General features: G+C 47.3%; 1 long non-coding RNA gene and 1 pseudogene across 1 annotated transcript; one reads left to right on the top strand and one right to left on the bottom strand.

Moving 5' to 3' along the window:
• Positions 1-3,986: 3,986 nt before the first annotated feature.
• Positions 3,987-4,073, bottom strand: LOC130345154 (U2 spliceosomal RNA; annotated as a pseudogene).
• A 6,633-nt stretch (positions 4,074-10,706) lies between these two features.
• On the top strand, positions 10,707-12,249 carry LOC130308391 (uncharacterized). The gene is made up of 2 exons (XR_008857375.1): positions 10,707-11,798; positions 11,871-12,249. It is a non-coding gene; the product is annotated as an uncharacterized LOC130308391 (long non-coding RNA).
• Positions 12,250-16,061: the final 3,812 nt, after the last annotated feature.

Raw genomic sequence — 16,061 nt, forward strand, 5'->3', positions numbered from 1 at the left:
TAAAAATAAACATATGTGGTATCACCGCGTGCGGAAATGTCCGAATTATAAAAATATATCATTAATTAAACCGCTCGGTCAATGGCGTGCGCGCAAAAAAATTCCAAAGTCCAAAATAGTGCATTTTTGGTCACTTTTTATATCATTTAAAAATGAATAAAAAGTGATCAATAAGTCCTATCAATGCAAAAATGGTACCGTTAAAAACTTCAGATCACGGCGCAAAAAATGAGCCCTCATACCGCCCCATACACGGAAAAATAAAAAAGTTATAGGGGTCAGAAGATGACAATTTTAAACGTATTAATTTTCCTGCATGTAGTTATGATTTTTTCCAGAAGTCCGACAAAATCAAACCTATATAAGTAGGGTATCATTTTAATCGTATGGACCTACAGAATACATATCAGGTGTCATTTTTACCTAAAAATGTACTACGTAGAAACGGAAGCCCCCAAAAGTTACAAAACAGCGTTTTTTTTTCAATTTTGTCGCACAATGATTTTTTTTCCTGCTTCACCATAGATTTTTCGGCAAAATGAATGACGTCATTACAAAGTAGAATTGGTGGCGCAAAAAATAAGCCATCATATGGATTTTTAGGTGTAAATTTGAAAGAGTTATGATTTTTTAAAGGCAAGGAGCAAAAAACGAAAATGCAAAAACGGAAAACCCCCCGGTCCTTAAGGGGTTAACCGCGAGTCTCTTAAAAGCTTGGAGTGCCATGTTGGGATATTGCATGGCCAGCATCCTAAGTTGGGCCTTGTCCCATTTGTTTAGTGCCCCTTCTATAAAACGTTCCATCAGTACTCGATTGCCCTGATCGGGCGTGATGCTGTCCAACTTCTGTACCGTCTCTAATGCGCTCTGCAAAGCCACTGCATATGCTCGGAGGGTCTCACCTGGCTTCTGGCGTCGTTCATAGAGTCAGAGACGTACCTCCGAGGGAGAATGAGATTCGAACACTTGAGAAAGTCCTTCAAAAATCTGTCCCACTGTGGCCTTATCATCCACTGGCCAGGTGCGAAGTTCTTCCAAGGCGGGTCCCTGGCGTTGTCCCAGAAGCAGTTGTACCTGTTGATGAGGGGGAAGTGCATAAAATGCAAAGAGGCTGTAGAATTTTTCTTTAAAGTCTCTTAATGTAAAAGGGTCATCATTGTAGGTGGGAAGCACAGGATTCCCCAAGAAGGCAGGTGTAGCAACTGGGGCTCCCAACACATTGGGAGAGACTGAAGGTGGACTGGTTGGGTCCTGTTCCGCCTGTGCTAGCGGTCTTGCTGGCATCACAGGCAGAGCACGTGCTTGTGAGGTCGAGAGCATTGGTGAGGGCGGCAACATTCTTCTGGCTTGGGGTGGAGACCCCATGGGTGGGGCCACTGGAGCATCGCCCCCTTGCTGTTCAGGTGGGGACTGTGGGACTGCAGGTTCTGACATCTCTGTATTTAATATGCTGGCCCTTTAAATAGATCTTGGATTCCTAGGTGCCAAAGAAATATGTAGTTGTTCTTTAATCTGGAACTTGAGAGCATAGATTTCAAGTTTGTGAGCGGTGACCTGAAACTCAACAGCCTTTAAATGAAATTTGAGTGCGTTGATCGGAAGCTGAAGCGACTCTATAAGGGACTTCAATTCGACAATCTGACAGTCTCAGAGTCCCGTACTGTTCCGGTTCCTCACAGCTTCCAGCCCGCTGTCGCACTTTGTGCCTTTTCCCACGCTGAGCTGTCTCTCTTTGTTGGTTTCTGGCACTAGGCTCCGACAAAATGGCCCCGGTGGGCGGGGTGTCTGGATCACTTGCGCCGGTATGTCCCACGCTAAGTTGTAGCTCCGCTGTACTGTTCGCCTCCCCCTTAGTTTACATGCGCACTTCCTCCACACAGCACCGTGTGCGCAACCCTTACTCCGGAGTATAAATCACAGTACATTAATAAAGTTCCCTTCTTGTGGGGGAAGTACACTTTCACTAGTGGCAATAGTAGGCACACACCTGAATCCTGTTCGTGCAATGCCAAAAAGGCTTTGTGGTAGCCCTTGGGGGGGTGTATGGTAGTGGTGGTATGGTATCGATATATGAGGGGTTAATGTTAACCCTATAGTTTGTGACGCCAGGCTGAGGGCTGGTTTGCTGAGGCAATGCTCCGGCCTATCGCCGCCCTTCCCAGTAACGATAGGTGCATGAAATGACTGAAGGTCCACAGGGAGATTGAACTTGAACTTGAACAACTTTACTTAAGTGCTTGCGATACATCTAAGGCACAGTAACAGTCTCATACAACAATCCTTATATTGCTTAGTGACTGACAGTTGTTGCGGACCTTGAGCTATTTAGACAGTCTCTGAATTTAGGGTAAATATTTGCAGATCCGTCCGGATTTAGGCGTTATATTAGGTCCGGTGATGCTGCAGAGTGTCTGGGAGTTGATACACTCTATAAACTGAATTAGTCGGCCGTTTCCGCAAGGCTCGGGCCTAACTCACTGCGTTAGTTGCTATACAGGTCTTTCCAGATCAGGAGTACAGGAGCAAGAGAGAGAGAAGATGGCCACCACTCCCTTCTATGGGCAGGGGGCGGGGTGAATCCGATTGGTCCGAACATCTTTCACTCACCATTACAGAGAGTAATGGGATAGCTTACATTACAGGGCCTCCAAAGGTCCTTAAGCTTAATACCATAGAGTCTACCTAGTCATGTGACCCGCAGGTCCTGCAACGCTATGGAACTGGTATTTAACCATTTATCTACATATATATTACTATATTTACATTACCTTTACATAAATTACTGGTCTATGAGCTGGAATAGAGGCGACAAGGGGTAGACTACATAACAGGGATCCCTACGTCCTAGGGACTCTGGCTATGGGGACCCACACATACATAGGTACCGTATAAGATGCGGTACCGGGACACCACACATCCCTGGTACAGCTGTCTACTGTGTGGTTCCCCATCCTGCCTTGGTAGTCTTCAACCCCAACAGGAAAGGTACTACACTTGATCTTATCCGAAAACTCAGTGAGCTATAACTACCAGTGAGTTTCATCACCTTAGGGTCACCACTCCCCGAGGCACAAAAGTACCTTGGCTCTAAACCCTCAATCAACCAAGTCCCAGCCAGAGTGATTGTTGTGCAAAACTGAGCTACTTTTGCAAAAGTTTCATGTTATACATCAGTGCATAAACTGTGCACCTAGAAAACCACACCTAGTTTTTCAATAGCCGCGGAACGTGCTTTCTATCACCTAAGCGCAAGAAAAAGTGCAAACGTGTCACACTCAAAAAAACGTGCACAAGGATGCGGTCCATTGCAAAGCCCTTCTCTGAATTAAAAGAGGCCCCCCAACGAAATCGCCCTCTCTCTGGGCCAGAAGGCACCTGCAAGGGTCCAGACTCAATGTCCCTTTTCATCGAAGGTTCTAGGGGACAAGTGCTCCTGGCGTCAGCCCAAGAATCCACCCGCAAAGCTATATACTATTGCATCCTGCCTATGCAGGGATGCCCGAGGTTTGCCAGGAGGTGCAGAATCTGTTGGCCACACACACCTCCCCTGGACCACCCGGAGGAACACCCAGAAGGGCTTACTGGATCCTGACAAATCCTGTGACAAACAAAAACATGTTCAAGTAGCACAGTGAAAAAATAGACATAAATAATTAAATTAATGTGCGCTGTGAAGTACGGCCCGGACATCCAGCAGGATCTATAAAAATTTCCCCGATCCTAGCCAGAAGGCCGGGAATCAAAGGGGTGATTGCCAAAGGTGAAGCGTGCATTCTGCAGTGCTTCCACTAAGTGAGTTATTACAGCCAGTGAGTTTCGGCGCCTCAGGGTCACCACTCCCCGAGGTACAGAAGTACCTCGGCCTTCAACCTCCTCAGTCTCATGGTGAGACCTGGAGGGGACAGGTCACATCAGAGCAGCCATCGAGCTGATTCCTCGGAACCCAGAATGCCCCGAGACACCTGCCCCGAGACACCTGCCCCCTCCATGCAGCATCCACCCTACATCAATGGCAGAGACTAGACCACTGATAAGAACAGATACTACACTTGATCTTAGCCTAAAGGCTGAGAGCCATATATGCCATCAGAACGCAGCCGCATAAATGCGACACGTGCTGTATGGCGCAACTATGCAAATATATAGCACAGCCTGCAGCCTGTCCCAACTTATTGTGAAAACACTCATTTCGGCTGGGATTAATTACACTTGTTTGTAAAGCACCTCCCCTATATAGGACATCCAACAGTCTGAACCGTATACCAGTATGACTAAGATCGCTTAAGCGGTCGAAACCCGTCACTGCTGTTCTTTTACCTGTACTGCCGTGTCAGAATAAATTTTATCTGCAATTGAGCTTCTACTGCGCTGGATATTCTCCTTCTTCTTGTATGCTGACAGCCTAGTCCGGGCTGAGTCCGTTGCGCGTGAGGGGAAACCTGTTAGGGGTGAGCTGGATATACTTGTGGACTGTACTAAAAAAAAAAAAACACCATGCTCGCCGCGGGCACATGTTATGTTGGGTCATATGAAATGCCAGACACTAATGGCATTTTCTTCATCCTTTTATGGCCTTTTTAGGCTATCAAATCCGTGGGATGTCGAGAGCATGTTTTTTTTTTTTGTTTTATGAAGTTTTGGTGTTTTTCTTCCCAATGTTTCTAATAGAAATCCTTGAGTCACATGATGAAAGAATCTGAGAAAAGCCAGGGGGAAAATAATAATAATACACATTGGGGGAGATGTATGAAAACCTGTGCAGAAGTAAAGTTGACCAGTTGCCCATAGCAACCAATCAAATCACTTCTTTCACGTTTCAGAGGACTTTTTAAAAATGGAAAAGCAACCTGAATGCTTACTATAGACAACTGGTTCACTTTTCCTCTTCACAGGTTTTAATACCCCCCCTAGTGTTTTGGCAAAAATTCCACAAAAGATGGCAGAGAAAAGAAATGAGGGGGGCAGTTTTGTTTTTTTGTTTTTTTGGCAAAAGAAAAAAAAGACTGTTGAGACCCAATTAGCTCCTAGCAGGCTATAACTACCCTTCCCCCTTACTACAATAATTAATTAAATAATAACTGACACAACAACAATTCAACTTTTCCGTGGGTGGGGATCGGCCACAGCTTTATTTATAAAATTACTTATATAAATAACATTTTAACTGTAACAAAGACACCGATTGGCTTCTTGCCAACTCGAGAGGTGCTACCACACTGTCCTGTGTGGAGGTCTACCCCGGGTTGACCCCGCTTTCACCGTCTTCTTACCGCCAAGCTGTGACTTACAATAAATAGAGATACAAAAAGGGAGGGAGGGAGGGCAAAACTCCAGGTCCTGGGCAGATTGAGGGGGGAAGGGAGGCTCCATAGCTATAAATACCCAGGGGAGGGCCCCTGAAAGCCCGGGAAACTATTAAACCCCTGATTGGTGCACTCCTTCCCCCCCACCCATGGGACATACCACTATAGTTACCAACAAGTTTTTACAGGCGGGGGAGGGGGCTAAAAAACATTGCCTGTATATTTCTTAACCCCTTAACTGCTCACCAGTCAGGGGGCAAGCTAGTTATGCACAGCTTGCCCCTCCAGACTGTTGAGACCCAATTAGCTCCTAGCAGGCTATAACTACCCCTCCCCCTTACTACAATAATTAATTAAATAATAACTGACACAACAACAATTCAACTTTTCCGTGGGTGGGGATCGGCCACAGCTTTATTTATAAAATTACTTATATAAATAACAATTTAACTGTAACAAAGACACCGATTGGCTTCTTGCCAACCCGAGAGGTGCTGCCACACTGTCCTGTGTGGAGGTCTACCCCGGGTTGACCCCGCTTTCACCGTCTTCTTACCGCCACGGAGGAGACCAGTTAGCCCTACACTGGGCTCCGACCCCCACCCAAGAGATACTGGATAGCCAACACCTGGGGCCAACTCAGCCCCCCGAACACACCCAACACATTTCCTCTCCAGGAAATTCGCCCAACACATTTCCTCTCCAGGCAATTCGCCCAACACATTACCTCTCCAGAAAATCCGAGGTACTTGCCGCCAGGTCCTATGTTTTTGCATTTTTTTTTTTTTTTGTATTCACTTACTCTTGTGTGAACTCATTTCTCAGACTCGCCCATACACCGAAGAGTGCCGCAGCACTCGCACCACCTTGCGGAAAGCCGCTCGCAAAACAAAAACACATGTGGGAAACATCAAACTGGGCGAAAATAGCAACGCAACATGCAGATCGCCCGCACCCCACGCGCTGCGCTACCCTCTCCAGAAAACGAGCCCTCTCCGCCGACACCGATACAAAAAGAGAGCGAATCCCAAACTCACAACACCCCATCCTACAAAGAGAAGCCAAAACCCAAAACAGACAATCGAGGGCGGGGAGCATAAAAGAAAAAGGGGGGGGGGAGGCCCCCACCGCAGTCCAGTCAACAATAGGACGACAACCGGAAAAAACAGTCATTCGTGGACCCTCATGCAGCACAAGCTGTGTGTCCCAGATCGCCTAAGCAATCTCGGACCGACGGACCTGAAAACGCACAAAATAGGCACCCAAAAAACACATCAGACACCCAAGTGCCATGGAAGGAGACGAGGAGAAAGAAAGTGCCCCATCCACCTAGCCCCGAAAAAAGCCAGCGCAAAACCTCGGATCAGAAAAAACGACGCAAAAGCGACAACCAAAAATCCGACCCACAGCCGCCACCAAGCGACCCAAAAACTGATAGGAAAAAACGGTCGCCGACAGCAAGGCCACCCGCTCACGGGCCCAGCCCCTAGGTATACACCAACATCCCACCAACCGCAAAGCAGAAAAGAAAAATCACCCCCCGCCATGCGGCAACCTCACCCCACTGGATCGCAGCACAGCGGGAAAGCACCCCTTTTTTTTTTTTTGCACTGAGTAGTAGGTGATTCACACGAACAGGTGAAGATACCCAGCGTCACATACTAAGAATGTTAATTGGATACATGCAGAATACAGCCCAAATCTCGAACCTCTTTGGATAGGAGACACAGCAGTTAACTTATTTTATCACAGCCTATCAAAACGAAATAGGAAGTCAAACAGCAGAACCTTGTAGGTACAAAAAACAAATCCCCTATCCACAGACACATTTGGAACCTTCGGGACCCTCCTCGACTGTAGACATCCCAGCCTCCACACCAACCCCAACCACTCGCAAGCGCCTCACCGTGAGTGTGACCAAGTCGCAAGAACCACCAAAGCGGACCAAGAAATACACATCTCTCCACGATGACCCACAGGCCGAAAATTTAACCACAACTGTATCACTCAGTCCTACCCCGGGACCCGAACCCGAGGTGGTCTCCCATTCCACAGCCACATGAGCAAACCTTCCAACTCCACCCGAGGGAGCAACCTCCGGAACCACTGCCAGAGAACGGGACAAAGCGTCAACACCCAATACCGACCCCAGGGAGTACAGCCGCAAAATAAACCTTATCTCCAAACAGCAAAGCACTAGGTGCAACAAGCCGAGCGCAGGAAGAAAGCCGAAAGAAAGAAATAATAGCAGTGACAACGCCCCAAATGTCAGACCGACAAAACGCCCCCGATCACTCAAATCACACCCCAAAAAGAAAAGCATCACCAAATTAAAGCGCAACCAAGCACAGGGGCCACGCCAACCCACACAGTACCGTTACAATCCTAGAACATGAACTGCCGAAGCAAGCACCCAAAGTCCCACAACCAACACCAAAGGAAAAAGCGCAAACAAAAAACCCAAGCATGGCAGAAACCCACTGACTACCAAGACACTGAGTAGTAAACCACCCTGCAGCACCACTGGAAAACCAAAACACCACACCAACAACCAACCAAACCAGCCACACCTGGGAACAGAGCGAGCTCCCCATGAGCTGCAACGGGGGACTGAAAGCAGGCCTGTCCACTGCATTACGCCTGAAAAAACCCCAACCAACCGGAATGTCAGCCCTTAGTGCACCAGGGGCACATATGCGGGGGCACAGATACCACACACCCTCGGCGGCCAGAGACAACCTGCAGGAAAAAACTCCGCCCAGAACCACATTCATGTCAGCCTTGCAGCAACAAACCACACCCCAACAAGTGTAGAGCACAGGAGAATCACCCTCCGGAATACCACCATGAACAGAAGAAACCACACAGGCAAGACAAACGGAGACACAAGCAAAACCTACCCCCAGAGACTCAAGCGAAACCTACCCTCCGCCACATCAGCCAAAGCACCCAGCACGACATACAGGAGTCCCATGCCTACATGAGATTGGGCGAAACAGGAAAAAACAGCAGACAAATACACTAGGACAATGGAGCAGCGGAGAGAGACTACAACTTAAGATGGAGAGATAAACCAAACAAAAGGGGAGAAAACCCAAAGAAACAAAACCGTGACTGGGTGGCAGCCACCGATTCAGGAAAAGGAACAAGCCTCGGGAGCTAAGTCAGCAAAACCCCGGCCACCTAGAGCGTAAGGCCAAAAGACCACACACCCAAGCGCGCACCGCAGAAAATGATACCCTACCAAAGCACCCCGTCAAGAAGAGACGTACCCAACTCACAACCAGAGACCAACACAGATATACACCCATATCCGAGACCCAAACTCAACAAACACACGGGAACAAAAGTACGAACACTACACAGACGTAGCCATAAGCACACAAACCAGGGAAGGGGCAAAGCCCCACATCAGAACACTCACCAATTCCAGAATATGGAGAAGCACAACAGAGGGAGGAACCACTTCACCACCGCCGCAGGCGTGGGACAAAACAAGCTGGAGACCGCCGGGTCGCGGGCACTCGGCCGCCGCCCGGAACGGCGCCGGAAACCACGCCAGGAAAACAGCAGTAGAGGACTCCGAGGGAGAACCCTGCGGGAAGAACCGAAAACACCTACTCCCCGCAGGTGAGCAGAAGGCCCAAAAAACACTGCCTGTGCCGCCCCCCAGGGCCAGAGCGAGAGCGGCGACAAATACGTCTATGCCCCCAACCGGCCCCAGAGGGGGAAGAGCAACACGAAATCAGGGGAGCACTCCCTACCCCTCCACGGGGGGCATTGGAGAGGCAGGAGGAAGGAGGACAGCAGCGGCAGCAGAGAGGGGAGGGGGGGGTTGGGAACTCGGGGCAGAGAGGTGATGGGGAGGCGTGGGGGGGGGGCGCAGTGGCTGCAAGAACCATGGGGAGCACTGGAAGAGCACGAGGAAAAAGGGGGGGGCAGCAGCAGCCACGGCAGCAGTGGGCAGGGGGGAGTGCTAGTGTGGTGGGGGTAAGGAGCCGGGCAAAGGAGTGGGGACGGTATGAGGGCTCATATGGTTTGCGTTGTGATCTGAAGCTGTCCGCAGTACCATTGTCGTTTCGATCAGAGTTTGAGATCGCTGTTTTTCATATTTACGGTATAAAAAGGGGTAAAAAAAGACGCTATTTTGGACTGTGAAATTTTTTTATTCAAGTAATATTATTACTTATTTATGTATTTTATTCATTGAATTATTAAATTTTTGATCGTTTTTTTTTTTTAAATTATTAAACACGTACGCCATAGACGAAGCGCCTAAAATGACGATATGTTTTTATTTTTTATTTTGTTTTTTTAAATTTATTTATTTATTTATTTTTTATTTTTTTTATACTACGGACATGTACGCACGCGGCGATACCACACATGTGTATGTTTTTGTAATATACAGTATTTTATGTATTATTATTTTATTTTATTTATAGATTTTAATTTTTTATCATTACTATTATGATATATATATATTTTTTTATTATTATTATTATTATTATTATTATTTTTTTTTATTTAATTTATTTATTTTTTTTTTATGATGGGGAAAAGGGGTGTGATCAAACGTGTAAAATTGCAAGGGTTAAAATATCTTTATTAACTTAACTATTCAAATACTTCAACTGTTTTTTTATTTTAATTTTAATTTTTATTTTTTTGCAATGCTATAGCTCCCCTAGGAGCTATAACACTGCACACACTGAACCTGACACCGATCACTTGCCATGTATTAACATGGCAATGATCGGTGTTATCAATGATTGATTGCTGAAGCCTGAATTTCAGGCTTGGAGCAATCAATTGAGGAGCGGACGCGCAGGAGGCAGGTGAGTGACCCTCCTGCTGCGTCCCAGCTGATCGGGACATCGCGATTTTATCGCGATGGTCCCGATCAGCCCGCTGAACAGCCGGGATGCGTTCAATTACATTTTCAGACGCGGCGATGACTCTGATCGCCGCGTCTGAAAAGGTGATGCCAGATCGGCGATGTCCGGCATTAACAGGGGTCCTGGTCGCTAATAGCAACTGGGACCCAGCAGCTATAATGCGCGCTCACTATGTGAGCGCGGATTATAGCTGGGGACGCGCAAATGGACGTTAATAAACGTCCATTTGCTCAAACGTTAAAGGGGGTTAAAACAGCAGCAGCCACCCAGGGGCCACCACCTCCAGAGCGGAGGGGACAAACAGGGGAGAGGGGGGGGGGGGGGCAGACGAAGGGGACCGCAACAGGGGGGAAAAAAAGAGACGGACGGGGCAAGTAGGTAATCAGAGCCTGCTCCAGGAGCACGCCCGGAGAGAGGGATCAAAGTACAGGCAGGGGAGAGGGCAAAAGAACGGGACAGGGCTCAAAGGGATTACAGTGGGAAAGGAGGGCAGGACTGATAAGAGGTCCGCCAGCCTCCCGAACCCGCCAAGGGTGCAACAGGAGGGGAGGCCAGCTCAGCCACAAGTGAGCATGCCAGGGGGGAAGGGAGGCACCACAGCTATAAATGCCCAGGGGAGGGCCCCTGAAAGCCCGGGAAACTATTAAACCCCTGATTGGTGCACTCCTTCCCCCCCACCCATGGGACATACCACTATAGTTACCAACAAGTTTTTACAGGCGGGGGAGGGGGCTAAAAAACATTGCCTGTATATTTCTTAACCCCTTAACTGCTCACCAGTCAGGGGGCAAGCTAGTTATGCACAGCTTGCCCCTCCAAACATTAAACAAGAATTGCATCTGCTCCTAGGCTTAGGCTGGGATTAAACACGATTTATGTGTGATGTTTTTCAAAGCCCACATTCAAAGCTTTATTTTTGGTGGTTTCCCCCCCGCCGCCCCTTTCGATAGACATCTGCCCAGGGCATGCTGGGAGTTGTAGTTTTGCAACAGATGGACAGCCACAGGGGATCAGTGGTGATGTATGTCAATCTAGGACCATGGTGTCTGATCTTGAACTGGCAGCAGGAGCCACGACCACTTTAAATCAGTGGCTGCCGGGATGTCTGACGAGTGACATCCTTCGCTCCAGACCACAACGTCAGGGATGTCACTTGTCAGACGTCTTGGCAGCCAGCACTGCTCATTGAGCCTGCCAGAGCCGCACTTATCTGTGTAAGAAACCTATGGGTCCAGGCTGTTGGGCCACCAAATTATATTACAAATACTGAGTGTCTGGTTAGGAGAAACAAGTATTTTGCACCCACAGGGAGTAGCGCCATTTTCATTAAAAAAAATGCCCCAAATCCCTTAGATAACAGTCATACAGAATATATTAGAAAGCTTTTTTGATTTTCAGCCAATCAGAGAGCAGCACTACTGAAATAGAACTCTCAGGAGGTAACAGCGTGTCACACATGTGATGTCATAACCATTGTCCACCAGAGAGCAGCACTGAGCAGATATAACACTGCTCCTGCTCATTCTTCATCAGTGAGGGGCTGATGCTGGACACTGTAGGGGCCGAGAATGCAAAGTCACATACACTACTGTGACTGGTAAGTGTCACATTGTTGTGACCAAAAGGTCTTTAGTGCAGTTCAATGTGCTTTTCTATAATAAACATGTAGATAATCCATCTTTTGTTTTCCTATCTTAGATGCACTATTTCCAGGATGTGGAGTAGCATTTCCGGACCTACAGCAAGACGTTGGATGAAGACGTAGATTTCCAGACCTATTCCAGAAGAATTTGGATGAAGGCACAGCCCCTCGAATCACGCACATACACAGACACATTTGCCCAAATTCTAGAGGTAACCTCCTTTAGTATGCCCAGAGGAAGGGCAATACAGTAGCCATGGATTCCCTACAGGTTTCCTCCCCTCTGGAGGTTTTTCCTGTCCTGAGTATTAGTTACTGTACGCTCTTTGTGAGTGATGGAGGTTACAAAAAATCCCCGACACAAACATTTTTATATATAATAAATAAAGTTCCCCTTTTTAAACCATTCTTTAACTTGTTTGACTCATTTATTTTATTTGTGTGTGAAAAATAGTGTTAGCAATATGGAAATGACATGAGGTTTATTTAAGTGTCCAAAGCTGCTCTCCTGCACGATCTGCATAATGCGGTGCAGAGAGAGGCAACTGATGCTGGGGGGTACAGTTACCAAGGCAACCATAGGACACCCAGCAATTTCCATGCATGAGCCTTTTTCTGATGAATGGGACCCTAGGAGAGCGGAGGAGGCAGGTGAGAAGACCTCCAGCCACCATTTTAATGATCACCAGATCGCCACAGGTGATTCCATCCTTGAATATAATGCCTGCATTGCCATAACCTGCTTAGATCACGGCATCTGAGGGGTTAATGACAAACATTAGAGCGATCGTTGATGATGGCCACTACTGGCTGGTCTCTGGCTGCCAGGACCTGTCATACATGATGTGAGCACCGGTCCATTGTTCACATCATGTACAGGGTGTAAATATACATCCAATCACATCAGGACATACCTTTACAGGGTCCACCTACTCAATTTTCATTGTAAAGCTCGAATGTCCACACAGAAAATGTATGTGCGGATATTCTGAAGATAGTGGAGCGGTGTCAGAACATGCTGGCGGTAAGATTGCTCAGAAATTCGCTTTATCATAGACGGCAATGTATTTCTGAGCAGAATACACAGAAAGAACAGACATGTCTATTCTTTCTGCGGATGCCAGAATTTGAATTTCTGTGCCAGATATTTCCTGTGCGGAAATTCTGCTGTGTGCACAGTGCGCCAGAACCCCATTGAAATTAATGGGACTCTGCTGCAGCGGAATTTCCATACGGTATATTCCTGTGCAATTCTGCATGGAAAACCTAATATGTGAACATAGACTAACAGTCATTAAAAAGGGGGGCGGTGCAAATAAGGGTGAGACCAAAGAGCAGGGGCAAAGGGCCAGAGACAAAGGGGAGGCAAAATGAGGTTTTGCCTAGGGTGACAAAAATCCTTGCACCAGCCCTGGCGGCCATGGCCCGAGCTGCCATACAGGCAGGGTCCCTGTGCCAGCTCAATCCCCTGCATATGAATTGTATATATTCTATCACTTCCTGTGATGTCACGCATACATAAAATAATTATGCAAATTAGCATGGCCGGTATTTTTTTTGCAAGAAAAGTGGCAACCCTAGCAGGCATCCCATTGCATTCTGTCAGTGACCGGCACCTTCTGTAGGACACAGGCAAACAAAGTGCCCGTTACTTTCAATGCACATAACGGGTGTCACAGAAAGAAAGCCAGGGCTCGAGTCCTGCAGAAACTCATAGGAACGGCGTCCCTGCACTTTTATCACAGCAGGAACGCCGTTCCCTTTAGCAGTCCACCTGCAGGACCAACCCTGTGCCTGAATCTTTCGGCTGCTGGACTGGACTGTGGCCGCTCTTCCTTGTCTTCCCCTGCACAGCCGGGTAGTACAGCCAGTGCACTGTGCAGGGGAAGAGGCCGCAGTTATATGGAGCAGTTTAGGAGGAAGATCACTCACCACCATTAGGTCCATAGCTCCTGGAATGGCATCATGATAGGGGCGGGGCCTTTATCAGGAAGGGGCGGGGCCTCCTGGGCTGCACTATTATATAGTATTACAGCGTACAGGAAGCAAGTGGTAAGTGTTGGGGGCAGTGATATTATTTACATGGGACTGTGTGTTAGAGAGGAGGTGGTGTTTTTTACATGGGGCTGTTTGTTAGAGAAAGGGGAGTAGTCTAATTTATATGAGACTGTATGTTGAAGAGAGGGAAGTGTTATTTATATGGGACTGCATGTTGGAGAGAGAGGGGGTGGTGTTATTTACATGTGACTGTATGTTGGAGAGTGGAAAGAAGTGTAATTTACATAAGACTGTATGTTGAAGAGAAGGGGGTGGAGTTATTTACATGGGACTGTATGTAGGAGAGGGGAGTAGTGGTATTTACATGGGACTTTATAGTGGAGGCGGTTGTGTTATTTATATAGGACTGTAGGTAGGAGAGGGGAGTAGTGTTATTTACATGGGACTGTATGTAGGAGAGTGGAGTAATTTTATTTACATAGGAATGCTAACTCACAATAAAATCCGCTCATGTGAACGAGCCCTTAGGGTCTGTAAACGCAAGCTGATTTCGCACAGATTTTGCTACTATTTCACAGCGGATTTTGCTACTACTGACTTCAATCGATCAGCAGAAAACCTGCAATACTGTCAGATTTGCAGATTTTCTGCAGACCCATCAAAGTCAATGGTAGCAAAATCCCCTGCAGATTTTTTGCAGAAAATGTGCTGCCTGAAATATGCACAAAATTCCCTTGTGTGAATGGACCCTTAGGGGTCCCTATTTTTGCTGCAGATTTGCTGCAGCAGATTTTGCTGGTCATTGACTTCGATAGGTAGCAATATCTGCTACAGCAAATCTATAGCAGAAAACATGCACGTGTGAACTGACCCTTAGGGCTTGTTGTCTCGGGCGGATTTGCTAGCAAACTTGCAGTGTGTTTCCCGCTACGACTATGAATTAGGGCGGGCTGTCCACAGCAGACTTTTTGACAGCAGAATTTCTACTGAGGAAAATCCGCTGCAGACCCCTATTGAAGTCAATTGGGTCTGTGCCATATTTCCTCCAGTGGAAATTCTGCTGCCAGCGCAGATAAAGCCTGGAAAATCAAATGCCAGCCCTCCATCTGTGCCCACCTCAGTGGTGCTGGAGATATATATATATATTCTGGGGGCGTGGCAGAGGGTGTGGTTAGGGGTAGGGGTGTGGCTGGAAATCTTGGGTGATTTCCCACCCTTTTTTTCCAGGCCTTGGCCCCTGAAGAAAGCCATTCACTGCAGCATCTTGGTCAATAGCTCGGTCAGTCCGGTCACGGCCGGAAGGGGTTGTTGTGCAAAAATGTGTTACTTCTGCAAAAGTTGCAAGTCATAAATCAGTGCGTAAACTGTGCACCTAGGAAACCACACCCCGTAAGTGCCCACTGCATTCACCAGCACAGAAAGCCATATATGCCAGCTGAAAGCCGCCACATAAATGCGGCACGCGCTGTACGCCGCAACTCAAATATATAGCACAGCCTGCAGCCTGTTCCAACCTCTTGTGAAAACATTCATTTAGGATGGGATTATACTTGACACGTTTGTCAAATAAAAAACAATGCTCGCTGTGGGCATGCTGAAACCCCAGACACCAATGGTGTTTTCTTCATCCTTTTATGGGGTTATTAGGCTATCAAATTTGTGGGAGGCCGCGAGTATAGTTTTTGTTGTTTTTGTATTTTTATGAATTTTTGGCGTTTTTCTTCCCAATTTTTCAATAGAAATCACATGATGAAAGAATCACATGACTTGTAATGAGAAAAGCTGGGGAAGGAAAAAAAACACCAAAGGAAAAAAAAAAGCCTATTATAATAATAGTAATACATATTGGGGGAGATGTATGAAAACCTGTGCAGAGGAAAATTGACCAGTTGTCCATTGCAACCAATCAGATCGATTCTTTCACTTTACAGAGTCCTTTTTATAAATGAAAGAAACTGGGAGCATGGCCCGGCTGCCGAGATGGATAGACGTGTGCTAGCTGAGCTCCGTCCTTAAGCCTTTATAAGAGACTATATTCAGCATTCCCCGCCGGTTCATTCACCTGCCTGACTCACCGGGAAGCTGCACAGAACATCCCCGCCATACCTAACAGGAGAAGGAAGCCAGTCCAGCACCCCGCACTGACAAAAGTCCCCTTCACCCCCCACGCGGCCTGCTCCCAAGATGGCGGCGGCAACACTGAGCGCACGCTTTCGCCGA

Source organism: Hyla sarda, chromosome 1, assembly GCF_029499605.1.
Source record: "Hyla sarda isolate aHylSar1 chromosome 1, aHylSar1.hap1, whole genome shotgun sequence".
NCBI classification, from domain to species: Eukaryota; Metazoa; Chordata; class Amphibia; order Anura; family Hylidae; genus Hyla; species Hyla sarda.